Below are 19,227 nucleotides of genomic sequence, written 5' to 3' on the forward strand. Positions count from 1 at the left end.
ATACTTTGCAAATAAAACAGGTAAGTAGCACAAATACACGGAGGTTCCCAGGGGGAGACCAAACCATATACTAAAATAGTGGGATGTGAACCACGACTCAAGTCAAGACTATACCCAGAAGACATAGAAGGACATAGGGACCCAAGGAACCACCTGAGGTAAGTAACCAGGGACCCCACGGAGGCTGTTTGCAGTGTGGGAACACGACCGCGTGCTCAATTCGAGTCAATGGGTAAGTCACAGTAGCAATTTTAAAGAAGAGAGAACCTTCCCAGTGGACCATGAAGAAATCCCATGGAAGACAGAAGGTTGGAGAGTCACCCCACCCGTGGATACACTAGGAACCAGGATACCTGCACCAGGGAAGCCGGGTGCTTAGGTGCGAAGTGGCGTCAGAAAACCGTCGTCGGACTAAATGGAGGACTTCAGGAAGATGCTGCTGTTGAAGAAGGTGAAAGTGTCTGGTGGAACCCAAAGGTGGATTCAAAATGAGAAAAACCTGCAATCAGAGGGGACAGAGTCTATGCCACTCAGGAGTGACCAGGAGGCATGGAAGGCGAATGCCAAACAATGTTGAATGAAGCAGGAGAATTGAAGGTGACCTTGGAGCTGCAGCGGTGTGGACTGATCGTACTGTAAAAGCAGGAGACGGCTTTGAAGGTTCCAGAGGGCATGCATATTATTTGGCAACTCCGAATTGTTGGAGGCTCCGCCATTCCCAGGCCCCCAATTTTCCTTAATCGCTGCTGACATTGCTCTATGGAGCAAAAAGTACCCCTTCAGGAGGTCAAATTCTAGTCTCAAGTCTTAGAATGGGAGTAACTCATCTGCACAAAATAAATTACCTATTGAAGCTATGGCAGCAGCTGTCCACTGTGACAATTACCACCAGTATACCCCTTGGGGTAGTTCATCTAGTATGTGTAAGTGTATCTCAGGTGAGTACTGAAACTGTGTGTGTGCTTTTTGTAAGCATTTAAGCCAATGTTTCATTACCTGGAGCTCGGCAGAGCCCCCCTTGAGTGGTCATCGAGCTGCAAGAAGCAGCTGGAATAGCTGCTGGAGCCCAGGAAAAAATGGGCACATTTCTCGAACAGGAGTCATTCTGTTGTACAGCCATTGTGTCAACCCCTGCATCTGCATGGCAGGTAGTATGTCTCAAAGTCTGGGACTGCCAGCCCACCTTCTAAAACAGGGCATTGCAACTTAGCCAGTGCCACTTTCTGGCGCCTCGTACCCATATCAAGGTGATGAGGAGTGAGTCTAGTTTTCAAAATATAGTGCAGGATACCAATGTAGGCAAAACCGTGTAGAAGTATGAGAGTCTAGAAAGTGCCACCATCTTAATGATGGCCTCTCGCCTGGAAACTGGGCACTGGGAGCATTTTCCAAAACTCAACTCTAGCCCGCAAGGATCTGCAAGCTCGCCCTACATTCCCATCTATCAGGTCTCCAGTGTCATGGAATATCTGTACTCCCAAATATTGCAGGCAGGTTTGCTCCCATAGCAATGCCCTCGAGGTCACAGGAGGCTGGGGACCCGGTCTCACTGGGAACAACCGCGACTTGCACCAGTTGACCCCTAATGCAGATATTTCACCGAATCTATCTTCCCCATGTTAACTCCGTATTGGCACCATGTACGAATAATAGCTAAATAATAGTTGGAAAAAGGGAAAAGGGTGGTCATTAAGGCACTCGGTACAGTACAGTATATCTTGCTGTACCCCATATTGCCCCGCGGGCAATATGGGGTACACATCAGGCAGGTTTTTGAGATCAGCTTCCAAAAAAAGTAATTGTTCCTCAGTTTCAAAAGGTGTCAAAAAATGGGGCGGCCACTCCCTTTCCATCACCGTGGCTAAGCTATGGAACACTTTCCCCATTCATGTTGCAGAAAGCAAGTCTTTTACATCTTTTAGAAAACTTTATAAAACTTGGCTAATCTCCTACTAGCCATGGTTTTTCAGTACTTTGCTGTCAGCAGATGTTAGTGTTTTCCTTGATTCTCTCAGCTTGTTTGTGTTTTTTTTCTAGTGTCTCTGCTGCAGTGCCTTGATTCCTTTAGGTTTATCATCCTTTATAAATGTATTTTTCATTTAATTTCATAGCAAGTCATCAGCATACAGTGCTATGTGATGGTTAAGCCTCTGATTTCCAATCCCAGTTAGGTGAGCTCAGTCCTCGCGCTGCAGGCCAGGGTCTCCATCGCAAGCACGTAGAGCTTGGGTGAAAACGAGTATCTTCATCCCACTGCATAGTCCTCCGATATTACTCTACTGGTCTTCACCTGGGCCCTTGGGCCTGTGTATAATAGTCTGGTCCAGTTTATAAATCCGCTCCCCAGTTAAAATTTCTTCAGCACTCTTTAGAGGAACCCCACACTCCAAACTATCATAGCTCTTCTCTATATCCACTGTGAATATCACCACTGCCGGATGATCGGATGTATCATCGCCCGTCAGTGCCAACAGACACTGGATATGAAGTGCTGTGTTGCGGCCTTGCATAAAACCCGCTTGGTCCGCATTGTGCTAATATAGTCATGTAGGGTAAAAGTCTTGTTGCCAAGACTCAACTCAGTGTTTTATAATCAATACTAAGCATTGATAGTAGCCTACAGGCCTTCCTATCGTGAGGGTTCTGCCCGGTTTCACCAGCGGGATTGCTAATGCCACTTTAGTGTAGGTCAGTAGCTGTTCCGAAATCTACGCTGATTTATATACCTCTACCAACTTCTAGTTTCTCTGCGTATATTATGTACAATTCAACGGGCAGCCCAACACTGCCAACCAATTTCTTCTGGGCCATCCCTCAGCATCTTCTCACGTGAGCTCTGGCATAGAAAGTGGATCCAGAAAGGCGTCCATTTCGTGTGGGGCGTAGGTGGGAGCACTTGTATAAAGATGGGTATAAGGATTGTAGTACTCCCTATAGTTATCATTCATATCATAATGCTTATGGAGCCTTTCCCCTTGGTCTGTTTCCAACACAATATTCATGGAGCCTCTCTAAGCTGGATTGGCGGCCAAGCTAGTAGTGAACCAGACTTATCTCATTGTGCGTGTGCCCGGACCATCTACTTTCTGTAGTAAAAACACTTGACCTTCTCTATCCTCCCTCCGGGAGTTCTCTGGATTGTAGCAGTGTCCGCTGCAGCTCCAGGTGCCGAGGTCTTTAATGTTCCATGTCTCTCAACTCAGGTGTCTCCATCTCCCTTGTGTACGCCTAACTCCCATCAATTCTTCTATACATTTCTCTGAGATCATTACTTTGAAGGCATACCATTTGATCTGTGGCGTGGACGGCATGTCCATGTTATCCTTGAAATACTGTATGATACTATCCCCAATCGAGTGTTGGAAGACTGGGTCTTTCAATGTCTCATCCTTCAGTTTCCACATAGGCATACAGGGCCGTACCACCTCCCAATACAAATAAAATAGCACCAGATTATAATCCAACAGAGTTCTTGTTAAGTATTCGATATCATGTATTGCCCTGTGTACTTTAGGGAGGTGTCTAGTCGAACTTGCTATTCGTGGAGGCTTGAAAAAAAGTAGTAGTCTCTGGTCGTCTGGTGGTTGCGTCACCACCAGTCTACCAGTACCCGTTGTGACTGTCAACCTGAAACTCTACGAGACACCGGAATAAATGGGGAGTCTCCCAATGGCGGATGCAACCTATCTAAGGTGGGGTCAGCAACACAGTTGTATACTTCCCCACTCAGGACAGATTGCACGAGATAGGCAGCGAAAAACCAACACAGTTCCTCTAGAAAGCTCACCTGGTCTACATTCAGGGCATAAACACCACCAGGTCCTGTCCGGCAAGTGTCCCAGTCAGCACCACATAGCATCCCGCTGGTCCACAAGTTCCCTGGTTCTCTGAAAGAGGATCTCAGGGTGAACCCAAATAGGAACCCCACCTTTCAAATGCTGAATAGGTTGTGTGAAAGATCTGACCTCGCCAGCGCCTATGAAGCATCAGTCCTTACTTAGCTGTGAGATGTGTTTCTTGTAAGAGGGCTTTATGCCCCCTCATCTTAAGGTAAGAAAATACCCAAAACCACGTGTTGTTCATCTGCTGGATTCCATTATAGGAGCTTATATTTCAGGAAGGTTTCCATAAGGGTAGTTGCTATCTCTTCCCTCTACAGGCTTCTACTAATGCTGCCTCTACTGTAAATCTTGCCCTTCCAGATCCAGGACCTATGTCATACTCCACCAAGGACACAGCAAAAACAAAAACAAACAACTATCTGAACTCCCCAACCCCAAGACAAGTAAGCAACATCCACCCATCCAAACTAGCATTCCAACTGCAAACACATGCATGCACAACATACTTGAACCTCAAAGTGAGGGGTGTAACAATACAGATGCCTCCCATCCAGATGCCTCACCATGCAGCATCATGTGGCCAGTATATCCGTACTGCTGAGGGGTCCAAGGTCTCCTCCAGGGTTCCTGAGGGGTCACCTAATTGGTGTCACCCAACCAGAAGCTGTTTCCAGTTGATCCTAATGTACTTACAGTCACATTAGATCATCAGTTGCCTGGGGTGTCAACATAATTAAAACAGTATCGAAGCCCCTCAAAGAGACCGATCTGTGATCAGAATCAGAGTCTTGAATACCATGTTCCTCCATCGTCATTGGGGGGCTCGCTCCTGATCAGCTCATTGTCGCAACTGTTCATGCTGGAGCTCCACCCATGAGGAGACTGCTTTCTTAATGCTCCATGCTCGTCGCCTCAACTTATTCCAAACTGATCTACGTCTCAATGGAGTGGGGTTACTTTCAGAGGGTGGGTGCTGATCTATTTATTCCCACACTTTTGAGCTGAGCTGAAAAACTGCACACCTGCTGCTGTAATCAGTCATATCCTGGCAGGAAACTACATTGCATACTGGATTCCTATCTAGCAAAGGTGCAGTTTAGCTTCCAAGAATGTGGTTCTCTGGTTTTGGATCTCTCCAGTGAAGTCCAGGAAAATCATGATCCTTCTGTTCTCCATTTTCAGTTCACCACGCAATCTGGCCTGTTGCAGTATGTGGTCCCGGTTCTTATAGTAAAGTTGTTTGGCCATCACTGGGCAAGGCAGTGCCCCAGAAGGTGGTGTTTTTGCCCGGAGCCTGTGTGGTCTCTCCAGGGAAAAGAAGCGGGAGAGCCTATCCAGTGCCAGATCGTCCCTCAGCCATTTTTCCAAGAAAAGCAATGTCAGGCACCTCAGCACGTTCATGCAGGCCTATCATGCGAATATTATTTTTCTGGCCCTATTTTCAGCTTCCTCTGTCTGTATTCCAAGGTCTTGACCCTTCTCTCCATGCAAGCATGGTGTTCTCTCAGGGTCTCCATCTCCGTGGGTAGATCCGTTGGTCTTTGTTCTGTGTTTGTGACATATACTGCTAGACGCCTGTAGTAATCTCTCAGGATCCCCAAGGCTCCTCTTGGTGCAGATAAGGTTCCCCTGGTGCCCGAGGCCCACTCGTTGTCCCAGTGACTCACCACAGGTGACTCACGGTATTTTTGAGCCGTCCACCTGCCCACGCTGCTCTTTTCCAGTGTTCTGCTGCCCAGGGGTGTCACCTCCTACACTCTCTCAGTGGGTCATCATTTTCCCGGCTACTGCTCGCGAACAGCAGTCAATCTATCAGGGTCCCATGTGTGGCATCCAATCCCCACTCATCAGCAGCACTTTACTCTCGGGTGTCTCTGTGAGGGTTAAGGGCGGAACGCATATGTCTGCTTGCAGGGGGAGTCTTTCCGGTGCAGGTAGCGCTCCCTCAGGGCCCGGTCTCTGCTGTTGCCCCGGTGTCTCACCGGAAGTGTTTTTCTGCGTTTTCAGCTGTCCACCTATCATAGCCACACTTTTTAGGTTTCCACTGCCCAGGGGTGCCACCCCACAGCTTGCTCAAGGGGCGGCTTGTTCCCCCTTTGCTACTTGAGATCAGCAGCAGATCTATGGGCACCTGTGTGCGGACTCACTCCCCCAATAGTCAGCAGTACCCTGCCCTTCGGTGTCTTGGGGTGGGTTCTGGGCCACACGCATACGTCTGCTCATAGGGAGGGTACTCCTTGGTGCAGGTAAAGATCCTCCAGGGCCCCAGTCTCTCTTTTGTTGACCCTGCGTCTCACCGTGATTGTCCTGATGTGTTTTTGGGGTCATCTATCTTATGAAGGCTCCTTCAGCTTGAGCTTGATGCAGGATATTGCTGGATCCAGCCAGGCAGCCGGGAGCTCCGATTTTCTCGCCTCACTCCATCAGCGCGTCATGAACCAATTTAAAGATGACCTGCCTTAGGTGAGTGATCAGTACTTTTGTTAGGATTAAGCAGTGACATCTCTATAGGAGGCACATCTACCTGGCAGTTTGCCAACTTTTAGGACTGTCACTATGGTGTCTAAATGTTTGTCACAGGGTAGCTGGCCTATTTCATTAGCTTCAAGGAACATAGGTCTTATGTACGGCGCCTAGGATCCAAGCCATTCTTTTATATAGTTCTTTCAAAAGTTTGTTCAGCCCCACAGCTTTCCCAGATTGCATTTCTCTGAAGGGCCTAACTATCTTATCTTCTCCTATGTCTTAATCTAGTTCCTTTGCTTCCTCTGGCATGAGGACTGGGAGATGCATATGTTTGCAGATGTCAGATAGACCTTTAGCTAAAAAAGTAATCCCACCAAAGAAATCTCCCCTGTCCTTTCCTGTCATTGTGGGTATCTATCCTCCCCATCACTCTTCACTAGATTGAAGTTGCCTAAAAATAGTACCCAGTCAGGTAGGCACAATAGGAGGGTGCCCAGTGCCTTCAAGGTCCATGCAAGGAGTTTAGGTGGGACGTATAGGGAGCAAAGGTTGATTTGCATGCAGTCCTAGCAGCCCGACTCTTCAACTTATCACCCTTAGAGGACGTCGACACACATATGATGAGCGTTGACTTTTTTATTAGCAGTCCTACTCCCTTTGAGTCAGATGTGTGTCCCAAATGCGCCAGCACTTTATATCCCCCTTTTCAGTGCCTCACAGTTGTTTCCATTCAGGTGTGTTTCATGTAACATTGCCACTGCATGTCACAAGTGTTTCAGATACTGAACCACTATGCATCTGTTTGTTTTGTGCCCAAGTCCATTTATATTCCAGGACAACATTTTAATTTGCCCCCTCCGCTGCATGCTTTGTGTAGATACATAGTGAGAAGCTTTTCTTTGCTCTTGATGTGCCCAGTTGTCTGGCTTCCCATGTCTCCTAGAGTCTCTGAAACACTGTCAGTTGAGACCAATGACAGCAGCTATGTGAATAACTCCCCTCTGAACCACCTCTTCTCCTTGTACCTCCCTGCTACTTTGCTGACTGGGCTTAAAACTACTTTGCCTCCCACACTTGCCTGTTGTGTCCTCTCTGGCCACAGAAGCTGTACTGGGAACCTTCTCAGCTTTGTCTTCCCTCTCCCCATTCCCTGCAGTCACCATTTGTCACTCCATCATTTTGCCCAGCGGAGCAGATGCAGGAATCTAACTGATAGTCCTCATCGTGTTCAGGTGCATTTAACATAAGGATAAAACCTCAACAAACTATGCGAACACTGTCCTCAGTCCTCACCAGTCCATCAAATAACACTAGCTAAATCTGTGGAAGAGTCCTCTCTTCATCTCCCGCACATGGAGGCCCCTGATTTGTACGTGTCACCGAGCTCTTTGAGATAGGGAGTATCCGAAACCACCAGCAAGATTATCACACTGATAGCAAATGACAGGGAAGGTGTATGTGTCCGCACTCAGGCCAAGTAACACCCATTTGGTGAAATGGGAGAAAAATCAACACCCTTTCAGCAAGTCCACCAGCTGTCACCCAGAGCTTGAGTCTTTTTTTAATTCTATAAGAACCGGAATACATCTTTAGAGGGAACATCATTACTTGAACAAGGCAGCATTTCAAACTCCTGACGTATCTCAAGAATGTCCCAATTTGATTTCTGAAGAATCAATAACAAAATTGCATTTCTTTCTGCATAGAAAGGAGAAAGTAGAAAAACCAAAACAATTGTAATAAAATACAAGAATGAGTTTGACTGCATTACGATACAAAAACCAACATTTGCCAAGTGGGGCATTCTAATTTCCCACCGAAAGCCTGATCGCTCTCTAACAATATGCCTACAGTGCATCGCAAAAAAAAACCAAAAATGATTGAAACTCTATGAAAATGCCTGGCTTTTAGGGGAAGATCCATCACCCACCTCAACAATGAACTTAATGCCTTTGGCAAATGAATCTGCAAATACAACGACAAAAAAGCAACTATACACAGACAAAAGAAGATGAGGAGTTTGCTACAGCGGAAAATCAAGGAAACCTGCCGCATTATGATATGTTAAAGGAAGAACTTAAGCCTTTCATTTAAAAAAAGAACAGCATAAGAGATAAATGACTCAAAAGCAAAGAAATGCAAGTTTTATATGAAATCAAACTGCACCCAACTTTAAGCCAAAAACAAAATGTTGTTCCCTCCCTTTCATAGGAAACAAAACATTAGAAACTGAGCCACAACCCCCTTCATATACTTATCACATTGAAAGCTGTGATCTAACAACTTCAGAAGAGCATGATATTGAACGGACATATTACTCATCCAAACTGCAACAGCAACTACAGGATGATTTTGAAAAAGTAAAAAAGTATTGACATTAGAACAAAACTTTCGACCTGAACATGAGCAACAAGATCCCAAATAGGATGGAAGAGAAAGTTCAACTTTAAGAAAAACTGAGTTAAGTGGGCCTCCTGTAACTATGTCCATCGCAAACTATGTGGTTCTGCAGGGAATCCCTATTATAAAGCACAAGAAAACGAAAGAAGTTAGTGTGAGAAACCTTCATCAAACCATGCCAGCACTACCCTCAGTCCACAGCATTCCATCAAATAACACTGACTAAATCTGGAGAAGAGCCCTGTCTTCATCCCCCGCACATGGATAGGCCTAACTTGTACAAGTCTTCTCATTCTTTGAGGTAAGGAGTATCCCAAACCACCAGCAAGATTAGCTCACTGACAGTACAAGACAGGTAAGCAATCTGTTCGAGCACTCAGGCCTAGCAGCACCCAATAGGTAAAATGTAGGAAAAATCAACACCCTTTCAGCAAGGGAGTTTTGTTATTCTATTAGAATGACAATACAACTTTAGAGGTCACATGAATACTTGAATCAAGGCAACATTCTGAAACTCCTGAGGTATCTCCAGAATGTCCCAAAACGTTTCTGGACAATCAATAAAAACATTACTTTTTTTGCACATAAAGGAGAAAGTAGAAAAAACAAAGCTATGGTATTAAAATACAAACATGAGGTTGGGTGCATTATGATACAAAACTCAACTTTTGCCAAGTGGGTCATACTAATTTTGCACCTGGAACCTGAGTGTTCTCCAACAATATGTCTACAGAGCAACACACACACAAAAAAAAACGAAACCCAATGAAAATGTCTGGACTTTAAGAGGAAGATCCATCACCCATCACAACAATAGACTTATTGCCTTTGGCAAATGAGTCTGCAAGATTTTGCTGCAGGAGTAAATCAAGGAAACCAGTCGCACAATGATACATTAAAAGAAAACTTTAAGCCCTGCATTTAAAAAAAGAATTGCATACGAGACAAATGACTAAAAAGCAAAGAAATGGAATCTTGATATGAAATCAAACCGCACCGTTTTAAGCCAAAAAAACAAATGTTACGCCCTTTTCATAGGAAATAAAAAATTATAATCTGAGCCCCAACCCGCTATATATGCTAATCAAATTGAAAACTGTGATCTAACAAATACAGATGAGCATGATATTCAACGGACAGATTCCTCATCCAAACTCCAACAGCATCTACAGGTTGATTTCGTAAAAATAAAAAAGTGCTGACATTTGAAGAAGACTTTCCATAAGAACAGAAGAAACAAGACCCTAACATTTGGAAGGAAGAGACAATTCAACCTTGAAAAAAGATGCAAAATTACATACCGGAAACTATGTCTATCGCAAATTATGAGGCTCTGCAGGAAATCCCTATTATAAAGTACAAGAAAATAAAAAATAAAAAATTTAGTGCAAAAAACCTTCATCGAACTATGCCAGCACTGTCCTCAGACCTCACCAGCCCATCAAATAACGCTAGCTAAATCTGGAGTAGAGCCCTTTCTTCATCCCGCGCACATGGATAGACCTAACTTGAACAAGTCTCCCAACTCTTTGAGGGAAGGAGTATCCCAAACCACCGGCAAGATTAGCACACTGACAGCACAAGACAGGGAAACAATTGGTGTGAGCACTCATGCCCAGCAGCACCCAATAGGCGAAATGGAAGAAAAATCAACACCCTTTCAACAAGTCCACCAGCTGTAAGCCCAGAGCTTGAGACTTTTGTTACACTATTAGAACCGTAATAGAACTTTAGAGGTCACATGATTACTTAATCTAAAGCAACATTATCAGTCTCCTGACGTATTGCCCGAATGTCCAAAAACTGTTTTCTGAAGAATCAATAAAATATAGCTTTTTTCTGCACAGAAATGTATTAAAATCAAAATGAGTTTGACTACATGATGTTACTAAAATCACCATTTGCCAAGTGGGACATTCTAATTTGGTGCCTGGAGCCTGATCGCTATCAAACTGTATGCCTACAGTGCAGACCAAAGAGAAGAAGAAAAAAAAACCTAACCCCCATGAAAATGCCTGGATCATTGAGGGACGATCCATAAACCACCTCAACAATGGACTTTATTGCCTTTTGCAAATGATTCTGAATATATAACAACAACAAGCAGCTATGAACAGACTAACAGACTAAAAATGATAGGGATTTTGCTGCAGTAGAAAATCAAGAAAATCAGCCACACAATGTTACATTAAAAAGAGGAGTATAAACCCTGCATTTAAAAAGTAATTGCATACGACACAAATGAAGATGGATATATGCTGGGTAAATTAGCTTTAAGTATTTAACTATTTTTTAAGGCATATATATCTAGAGTATGGTGTGCTAGTATGTACATTGATGCTGTAGGTAACAGCAGGTATGCCTTAAGCCCATGGATAATTACTGCTATCTGAACTCTTCTATACGGATTGAGCGTCAGCACAATGTTGCACAGAGAAGTACAAGAGGACCTTTGGACTTTTAAAAAGTAAAGTCTGATGTCTCCATTGGATTGGTGTGGTGATGTCTTGCAATATTCTCCAGAAATCAGTCGTAAAATGGTGTCAACATGTGCAATTCTACACAATATAGTGATTTGGAAGTTTGGATGTCTGAGTCAGAGTCTGATGAAGAGGGCAAAGAGCCATTAGCACCTCAGTAAGACAATGACTCAAGAACAGCCCAAGGCCACGTACGCCTCACTAATGTAACAAATAATTATTTTACAGGGTGAGTTATAATTGTACCAAATCATTTTAGCATAATAATACAAATGCTTTGTAGTTGGTAAACCATAGTCTCGCTTTACTTTCAGATATGGTAACGTATATAAGCAAAGTAATGTAACATTACTCTATGACACAAAATGTGAATGATAAGTTACAAAACGTATAATATGTGTGTTATATAATAATATAAAATAAAAGATATAACATGTGTGTTGTTACTAAACGTGGGCGGAGAACTCTGCTCCGCCCGCGGAGTTTTGCCTACTCCATGTTCCGTGGAGAACGAGGAGTAGGCAAAACTCCGCACACTCCACAGGGGAGTGAAGTTGGCCAGACCCCGTCACCCACCCGCCCTATTAACAATAAGTAAAAACTCTAAAAAAAAAATTGATTTAAATAAAGAAAAAAGCCTTACCTTAGCGGCGGCGTCCCCGGACTGCCCTCTTCCTCTTCATCGCGTTCGCCCACGCATGCGCGGACGACCGAGCATGCGCAGTTTTGATCAAGAACGCAATGAAGAGGAAGAGGGCAGCCCAGGGACGCCGCAGCGAAGGCAAGGCATCTTTCTTTACTTTTAAATCATTTTTTAAAAGTGTTTACTTATTGTGAATAGGGCGGGTGGGCGGCGGGTGGTGTAGCGGAGCTACGTGGAGTGTCACGGAGTTTGTTTGCAACTCCGTGGAGCTCCACGTAGCCCCACTACACCCACTATGCCCAGGCTTAGTTGTTACCCTAAACACACCAAAAATAACATGTTGACAAATACAATGTCCAGCTTTTTCTTCATGGAAATCTGGGTTCAAGCATGAGTATGTCCAATTTTTTGAAAACCAAATGTAATGATCTTTTTCATGTTTGTCTTTTTATTCCAGGTACTGAGCCTTAAGCATTGACGCCTTCAAACCTCCAGAGAGTTGCAAATTTTTATCACTATGAGCAGTTCCCAGAATTTTTTAGGATCGTGTGTTGACAACATGGCGAGTGCGAGCTCCACATTGACCGGATTTGTCTTAGCCTCACTACAGTTTCTTGAGTGACACTCTGTGTGTCTCTTCCACACACCTCTTGCTCTGTGACTCTGTCATTTATATATCCCCCTTAGAGTGCTGTGCCCTGGCTATGAAGATGAATTGGTCCGTGAGATTTCACATGTCCCTGGCTTCTGACACATCATTCCCATGAGCCTGGATATCTGTTAGAAAATGGAATCATGATTAATAAGTTTGTTGTACTAAGCTAATGTGTTAATGTGTTTTCACTACATCTACCATGATAAGCTATGAACAATCACTGCTTTTTTAATGTACACTAACATGCTGATTCCATTCCCTATTTATATATACACAGGAATTAAAAAGGTTGTATAATGTATGTGTTTTGACACTGCCCAACCACATATATTTTTGTATGCAACAATGCTGTCTTGTACTTCCCTAGAGAGGCTCCTGGAATGTCAGGTGCATCAATTTTACTGAATCCATTGATTGATTCTGATTTTAGAGTAGTTTTTACCAATTCGTCTATTGCAGTTGGTTTCGGGCAGTGGAGGACCTCTTCCAATAGCTCTAGCCTCAATTAGACAGTTTGCAACCTTCTCGTTTGTCCATGATCTGAGATCTTCCCATCGTTTTCTGATTTCCCTCAATGGATCTCTGCATCACACAAACAAAGTTGATTTTTTCTGTATTGCTTTTCATATTTAATTCTTTTGTGATAAAGGCACTGTGAGGGATGATTTCCCAAAAGGTTTGTCATGGTGCCCAGCACTCTGCTCTGTCAATATTTCCAGTTCTTTTCTTGAATATTTTATTTTGCGTTTCCACGTCCCAGCCTCCTTCTCTGTGTAATTTCTTGACATTTGATGTCTTTATGGGTGGATGCCACACACACACAGGTCAATGTTGTTTGGATACTGTCCACAATCTCCAGCATGCACACTCTGCTATTTCCAATTGAGCAGCACATTTCGGTTGTTAGGTCATCAGGAGTTTTCAAAATACGATGGCCATTAATTCTGACAAGATTCACAATTTAGGAAATTGCAGAATGCGATTACCTAAGTAGCGCACCAAACAATTACTGATGTTGATGCAACTACTATCATGCATTCCGAATAGCGATTTCCTAATTGCGAGGTGCTATTTGTCACAATTAGCAAATTACTAATCAGATGCTTTATACATCTGTCCCAATATTTATAGAACCCTCACGCGCAAAGGTAAACCCACTGGAGACCGACAAAACTAATAAAACCTCTATCAATATCCCTGCAGGAGCAAACACAAAGAAAAATGTAATACATTTCAGGCCCCCATGATACACAGTGACATGGAGCCACTCAAAAGGTCATGATAAATTGAAAGCCACTAGGACTAACAAGTAAATAGATCGCTATACTTACTTTTTAGTATTATTAGCTTATACAGAGGCTACAAGGCAATGGCTTCCCTTACATGGTCCATCAAAAACCAGGATGCCCAGCCCCCGGGATATCAGAGTTGGCGACCAACAAAACCACCCAAACTGTAAATGAAAATGAGCAACGGTCCAAGTAGACTAAAATACTGTGTTGCTAACGAAACATCCCCTGTCACTCAGCCAGTCCACAGAGCCAATTGCTTATCAAATAACATATGAAGATCTGCTTGATAAAAGTGCATTCAATTTTTTACAAACCACAGAAGAAATCATCTCACCAGAAGAAGACCAAATTCAAAATAACCAAACAAATTGGTAAGAACTATCAGCTGCATTGAACGTGATGATCCCAGCTCTTTTGCGACAAACACGCATCCTTGAAAAGCAAATAACTGCTGTATAAACAGCCGAGCGTTCTTTGGCAATGATCAATACTAAACTGCAAAATCTGAACTTCTTAATAATCAGGCCTACCAGCGCCCACAGGCATGTCCCTCCTGCTTCCCAATAACTAATAAATGTTAGCGGCTATTTACCAGGCCTTCTAGTAAATAGTGATTTTTTTTCTGCTATTTACTCAACCACTGGCTAAATAGTAGAAATTGTTTAATATCTGGCTGGCAACCTTGAAAATAGAAAAGAAACGTCACTATTTATCTGGCCACTGGTTAACTAATAGACTGACTGTTTTGCAGACGGCTGTGCAAATAGCAGAGAAACTTCACCATTTGCCCGGCCACATGCTAAACAGCTGAGATTCTAAACTCTTCTTCGGCTCACAGCCGTGTAAATAGCAGAACAAATTCACAATTCGGCAACTGGTTAAATAGTAGAGACTCTACACTATCTTGTTGGTGGCGGTACAAATAGCAGGAAACCTAAATATTTATATGACTGCTGACTAAATTGTAGAGATTTTGCTCTGTCCCTCTGGCACCATGCAATTTACTGAAAACTTCACTGTTTACTCACCTGCTGGATAAGCAGTAGAGATTCTGCACTGTGTGGCTGGCGGCCTTGCACATAGCAGAAAAACTTCACTTCATACCCTGCAGCTGGTTAAATAGTAGATATTCTGCAGTGGGCATCTGGCAGCTGTGAGAATAGCAGAAAAACTTAAATACTTACGTGGCTGCTGGCTGAAAACTAGAGATTCTGCCTGTTTGTCCGGTAGCTGTGAAAATAGCAGAAAAACTTCTATATTTGTCTGGTCGCTGTCTAAATAGTAGAGATACTGCACAATTGGCCGGCAGTTTTGGGAAAAGGGACGTGTTCCCTTTTGCAAATTATTTGCCACCCCAACTAGGGGCCATTAGCTCATCAATGGTTTGCAACAACATTTGCAGTCACAAATGATGAATCAATTCCTTTCTGAATTGGAAAAGGGAGGGAGGAAACCCCTTTCATGAACCCTCCTATTTGCATTTCAGAAACGATCACAAACGTCATTTTAATAGTCTAAAGAAATCTCCAACTCATAAAAAAGGATTTTGAGGATAATGATAAGCATGTGTGTGGTCACACACAGTGTGATTTTGCAACATGAAGCCCTTAGTGCTAAAACTGACTGAGATGCAGACACTAACCTTTAAGTCTAAAAGTCCCAAATATTTGAAGGTTTCCAAGTTATTTTGTAAGACATGGCACAGAATGTCACTCCATTTCACCGTGGGCCAACACATGGCATCTTGGGAGGCCCTTCATAGAGCTGTCTAGTGTTCCAAAAATGTTCTTACTTTTTTACATTTACCTGCAGATGCTACTAAAAATGAAGATGAACAGAACCTTTGCGAGACTAGTTAGAGCTGTTTACTCTTCTAAAGCTATATACTCGCTTTTACTCACAAAGCCTTGGAAATGTACAGGAGCCAGATATAGGTTTAAACAAAAGACATTGTGTTATGAGAACATCTCTTTTTCTGCAGCAAATCTGTGCATTTTGGAATTATTCATTATGGTTCAGTTCTAGTAAGCAAACCAGACTAAAACACTTGAAAACAATGATTTGTAAAAGTAAAAACCAGAAATGCAAAAGTTGTATTGCAGTAACATAGGGGCATCTAATATTTAGGATGATTTTATCAAAATGTAAACAATTGCATAGGGCTCCTTATGAAGTGACCTACATAGTATATTCAAGAGACTTCATTCCAATCTCATGACAGAAGTAAAAAAAACTATGTGCTTGATTCAGAGTTTTGAAGACGGAGTAAACCCAGTCAGGATGGATGAGGACAATACTACTGACATCCTGAGAGACCTCGACAATACCACTGACATCCTGAGAGACCTCCGCCCACAAAAAATGTAGAGTTGTACGCTGGCCTGTGGACCGCTCTCTGGATTGACAGGAACTGCTATCATGGCAGTTCCTCTCTAGGCACAAATTATTTGTAGGACAGGAGAGTCAGATATGATGGCTGGGTACAAACCTTTAAAAAACATTTTGTTTTTGTTGGAAAGGGGTCTATTAGTAGTGATAAGTAGTGACTTACCACTAGTAATAAGGCCACAAACAAAATAACAGGTTCAGATAGAGTCTCAATAAATTAATCCCTTGCTGAACCTTTGGTAGCTGGCAATGAGCAGGCAGGATACAGGTGTGTAATACATTTAAAAACACCAATACATTGAACAAATAAGGCACAACACACAATAAAAATCCCAAACTAATTTATAAACATACTTTGTATTTGTATGAAGGAATTGACACCAAAACGACAACAATCCAATGTAGGGAACTGGAAATATGAATTTTTAAAGAATAAACACTTTTTAGCGCACAAAAACAATAGCGCCAAATTAGGACATCTGCTCGCTCATGGCCGGGACAAAGTCAAAGTTTGAGACCAACCACAATGGATCCACCAAGCGGGAGGCCTCGGTCAAACTTATACCTTCTCACTTAGTCATTTTTCTGGAACTTTTTTTTCTCGACGCCAAACAAGGCTCCTCTTCAGGCCAGATTTGTGTCAATGTCATTGTCTAGGTGTTCTGTGATGCCCCTGTGAAATCCTGGAAGTCTGCAGCTCCGGATATTTCCGTGGGACGAATCTGAAATTCAGGCCTGGTCGCTGGCGTTGAATCAGTCTACTTATGGAGCTTTTTACAAAAAGTTCCCAAACTTCACCAAACTTCTGGATCTTCTTCCAGAAGTTCCCCATGAGGGCTCAAAGTGTCCACAACACCATTCCAGTGGTTTGGAGTCTCTGAGATGGTCCTTGGGATGTTGGTACTACAAATCCCACAATGCACCTGGCCACATCCTTAAGAGTCCACTGGACGCATTCCAGACTAAGGACATCTCAGTGGAAAGGATGCAGGTGGGCTCAGTTAACCTGTAGCTTGCGGAGGGTCCACTCCTTAATCCTTCTTGAGGGAAGTTATAATAGTTAGAGTGCAGACCTTTGTCATTTCTTCTCCTCATAGTTTCAGGAAGCAGATTGGAGTTGCCATGCAGCTTTTCCATATTTATGCAGTGGTCCTGGGTGTCAAGCGGGGGGTCCCCTGAACAATGAGATGCACTTCCTCCAACATGTTGCATATTCTTGTCTCAGAAGGCACTATTATGCCAAAATCCAAAATGGAGAAAATCTCTCCTCACTGGTGTGGCTCAGATTCCTTAACACTCCTCTTCCATCCCATTCCCTAAATCTAATTAAAGTGGCTCCTATGTGGCCGGGGTTGCAGGATGTGGGGGTGAGCCTGTGCTGACCTAAAGTATCTGTCTCCCTTTGAAGACCAGTCTGGTTACTCCACCCGATCCTCTCTGTTGCTTCTGCCACTGCAGGATAGCTTGGCTCAGCTTGGCAAGGCTAGCCAATCAGGCGAAGGGAGCTGGAGGGCTGGATTTTGGCTTACAGAAAAGAAAATGTAATAACTTATTTTCTGTGATAGTTATACATCTAACAGTGGCAAGTTAGTGGATTTATCATAACTAGCATTTTAAGTCCTTGAATGACATTTTGAGCTCCTTCGCATCAATATTTATGCTGAAATTAAATATTCCAATGTTAGCGTATAGAGCTAAGTATCTACAATGAGGAAAAACAGATTTGACAGGTTTTTTTTCACCAGGACTTATAAAACATCTTTTATAATGTCCCTGCTTTTAGTTACATGGCACCCTACCCTTGGGGCACCTAAACCGTAGGGGTGACATACATGTATAAATAAGGTAGATCCCTCCTTTAGAAGTACCTTTAATTCCAAAGTCGAAGTTGCATATAAATTATTTTTAAAGACAGTCTGCAAAGCAGGGCTGCTTTTAAAATAACAGCAGGCAACACAGCAGTGCACACTCCAGTGTGGGAAATCTACTGGGCCTCTAAACCTCTATTATATACTAGTGACTAGGGACTTATAGGTAGTTTGAATCCCCCTTACCTTATTATATACTAGGGACTTACAGGGGTCTCTCATTGCTAATTCTGATTATACAGAATTACAATATACTTGTAATCAGAGCAGAGGCCCTGGGTCTGGTTAGCAGAGCCCATGGAGCAGTCTGGTAGGCAAAATGTGGGGAGACACTGCAAACAGGTCCTGATTTCTCAGAGTGCACAATTACTATGTATTTGCCTCTTTTACTGCATCTGTAATACAGTGTGGATGCAATGGCAAAAGGTTGCCTCATTTCCATGGTCTTTTACTTGAACAAGACGTCACACTGGCAAACAGCTGGAGCAATTGCACTCTAAACTTTTATATACAACAACCAACTTCAATACTTATCGAACAACGAAGTATAAATGATGACAACATGTGAGCCCTGAAGAAGTTCTTGGTGGGCGAAACGCGTTGGCTACTGTTCGTTTGATGTGATTTTAAGAAAAAAGAGATAAATAAAGATTTACTGAAAGAAGAAATTATCTTCACATCTGTTTATTGAGACTAGATGATGACATTGCTTGAAGTTACAAATTGTGTATAATATACTCAAGTTTCACTATATACATTTAACAATTTTGGAATTGAGTGCTGAACCACTATCTTGTATGCCTGTGCAGATATGTTGTGACTACTGCTGAAGACCTTAATTTCTGTAAATACAGGATACTTGCTGGTAGACGGGGAAAATATAAAAATTTGAATCTGGCGCCCTAGCTGCTCTTCCAGAGAGGGGGTAAAACCTTGGAAATTCTGCTTGGGCAACCTCCCGCTTCACAAGTGGTGTAGGAGCATGGGCCTGCCAGTAGCTGGCTGGGAGCTGCAGACAGTATTCATCATTATCCTCTTGGGGGAATAAATATTCTCTCTAAACCACCCTGCTTCACGCATGGCTGTAATGGTTTGCCATGGTTAATAAGACTAGAATTAGAAGCAGCTGCCACTTCCCTGCCACAGGGACTGCCCCTGTTCACCTCATTGCCATTATCAAATTCATATTCCTG

This window comes from Triturus cristatus, chromosome 3_1, assembly GCF_964204655.1.
Source record: "Triturus cristatus chromosome 3_1, aTriCri1.1, whole genome shotgun sequence".
In the NCBI taxonomy this organism is placed as follows: Eukaryota; Metazoa; Chordata; class Amphibia; order Caudata; family Salamandridae; genus Triturus; species Triturus cristatus.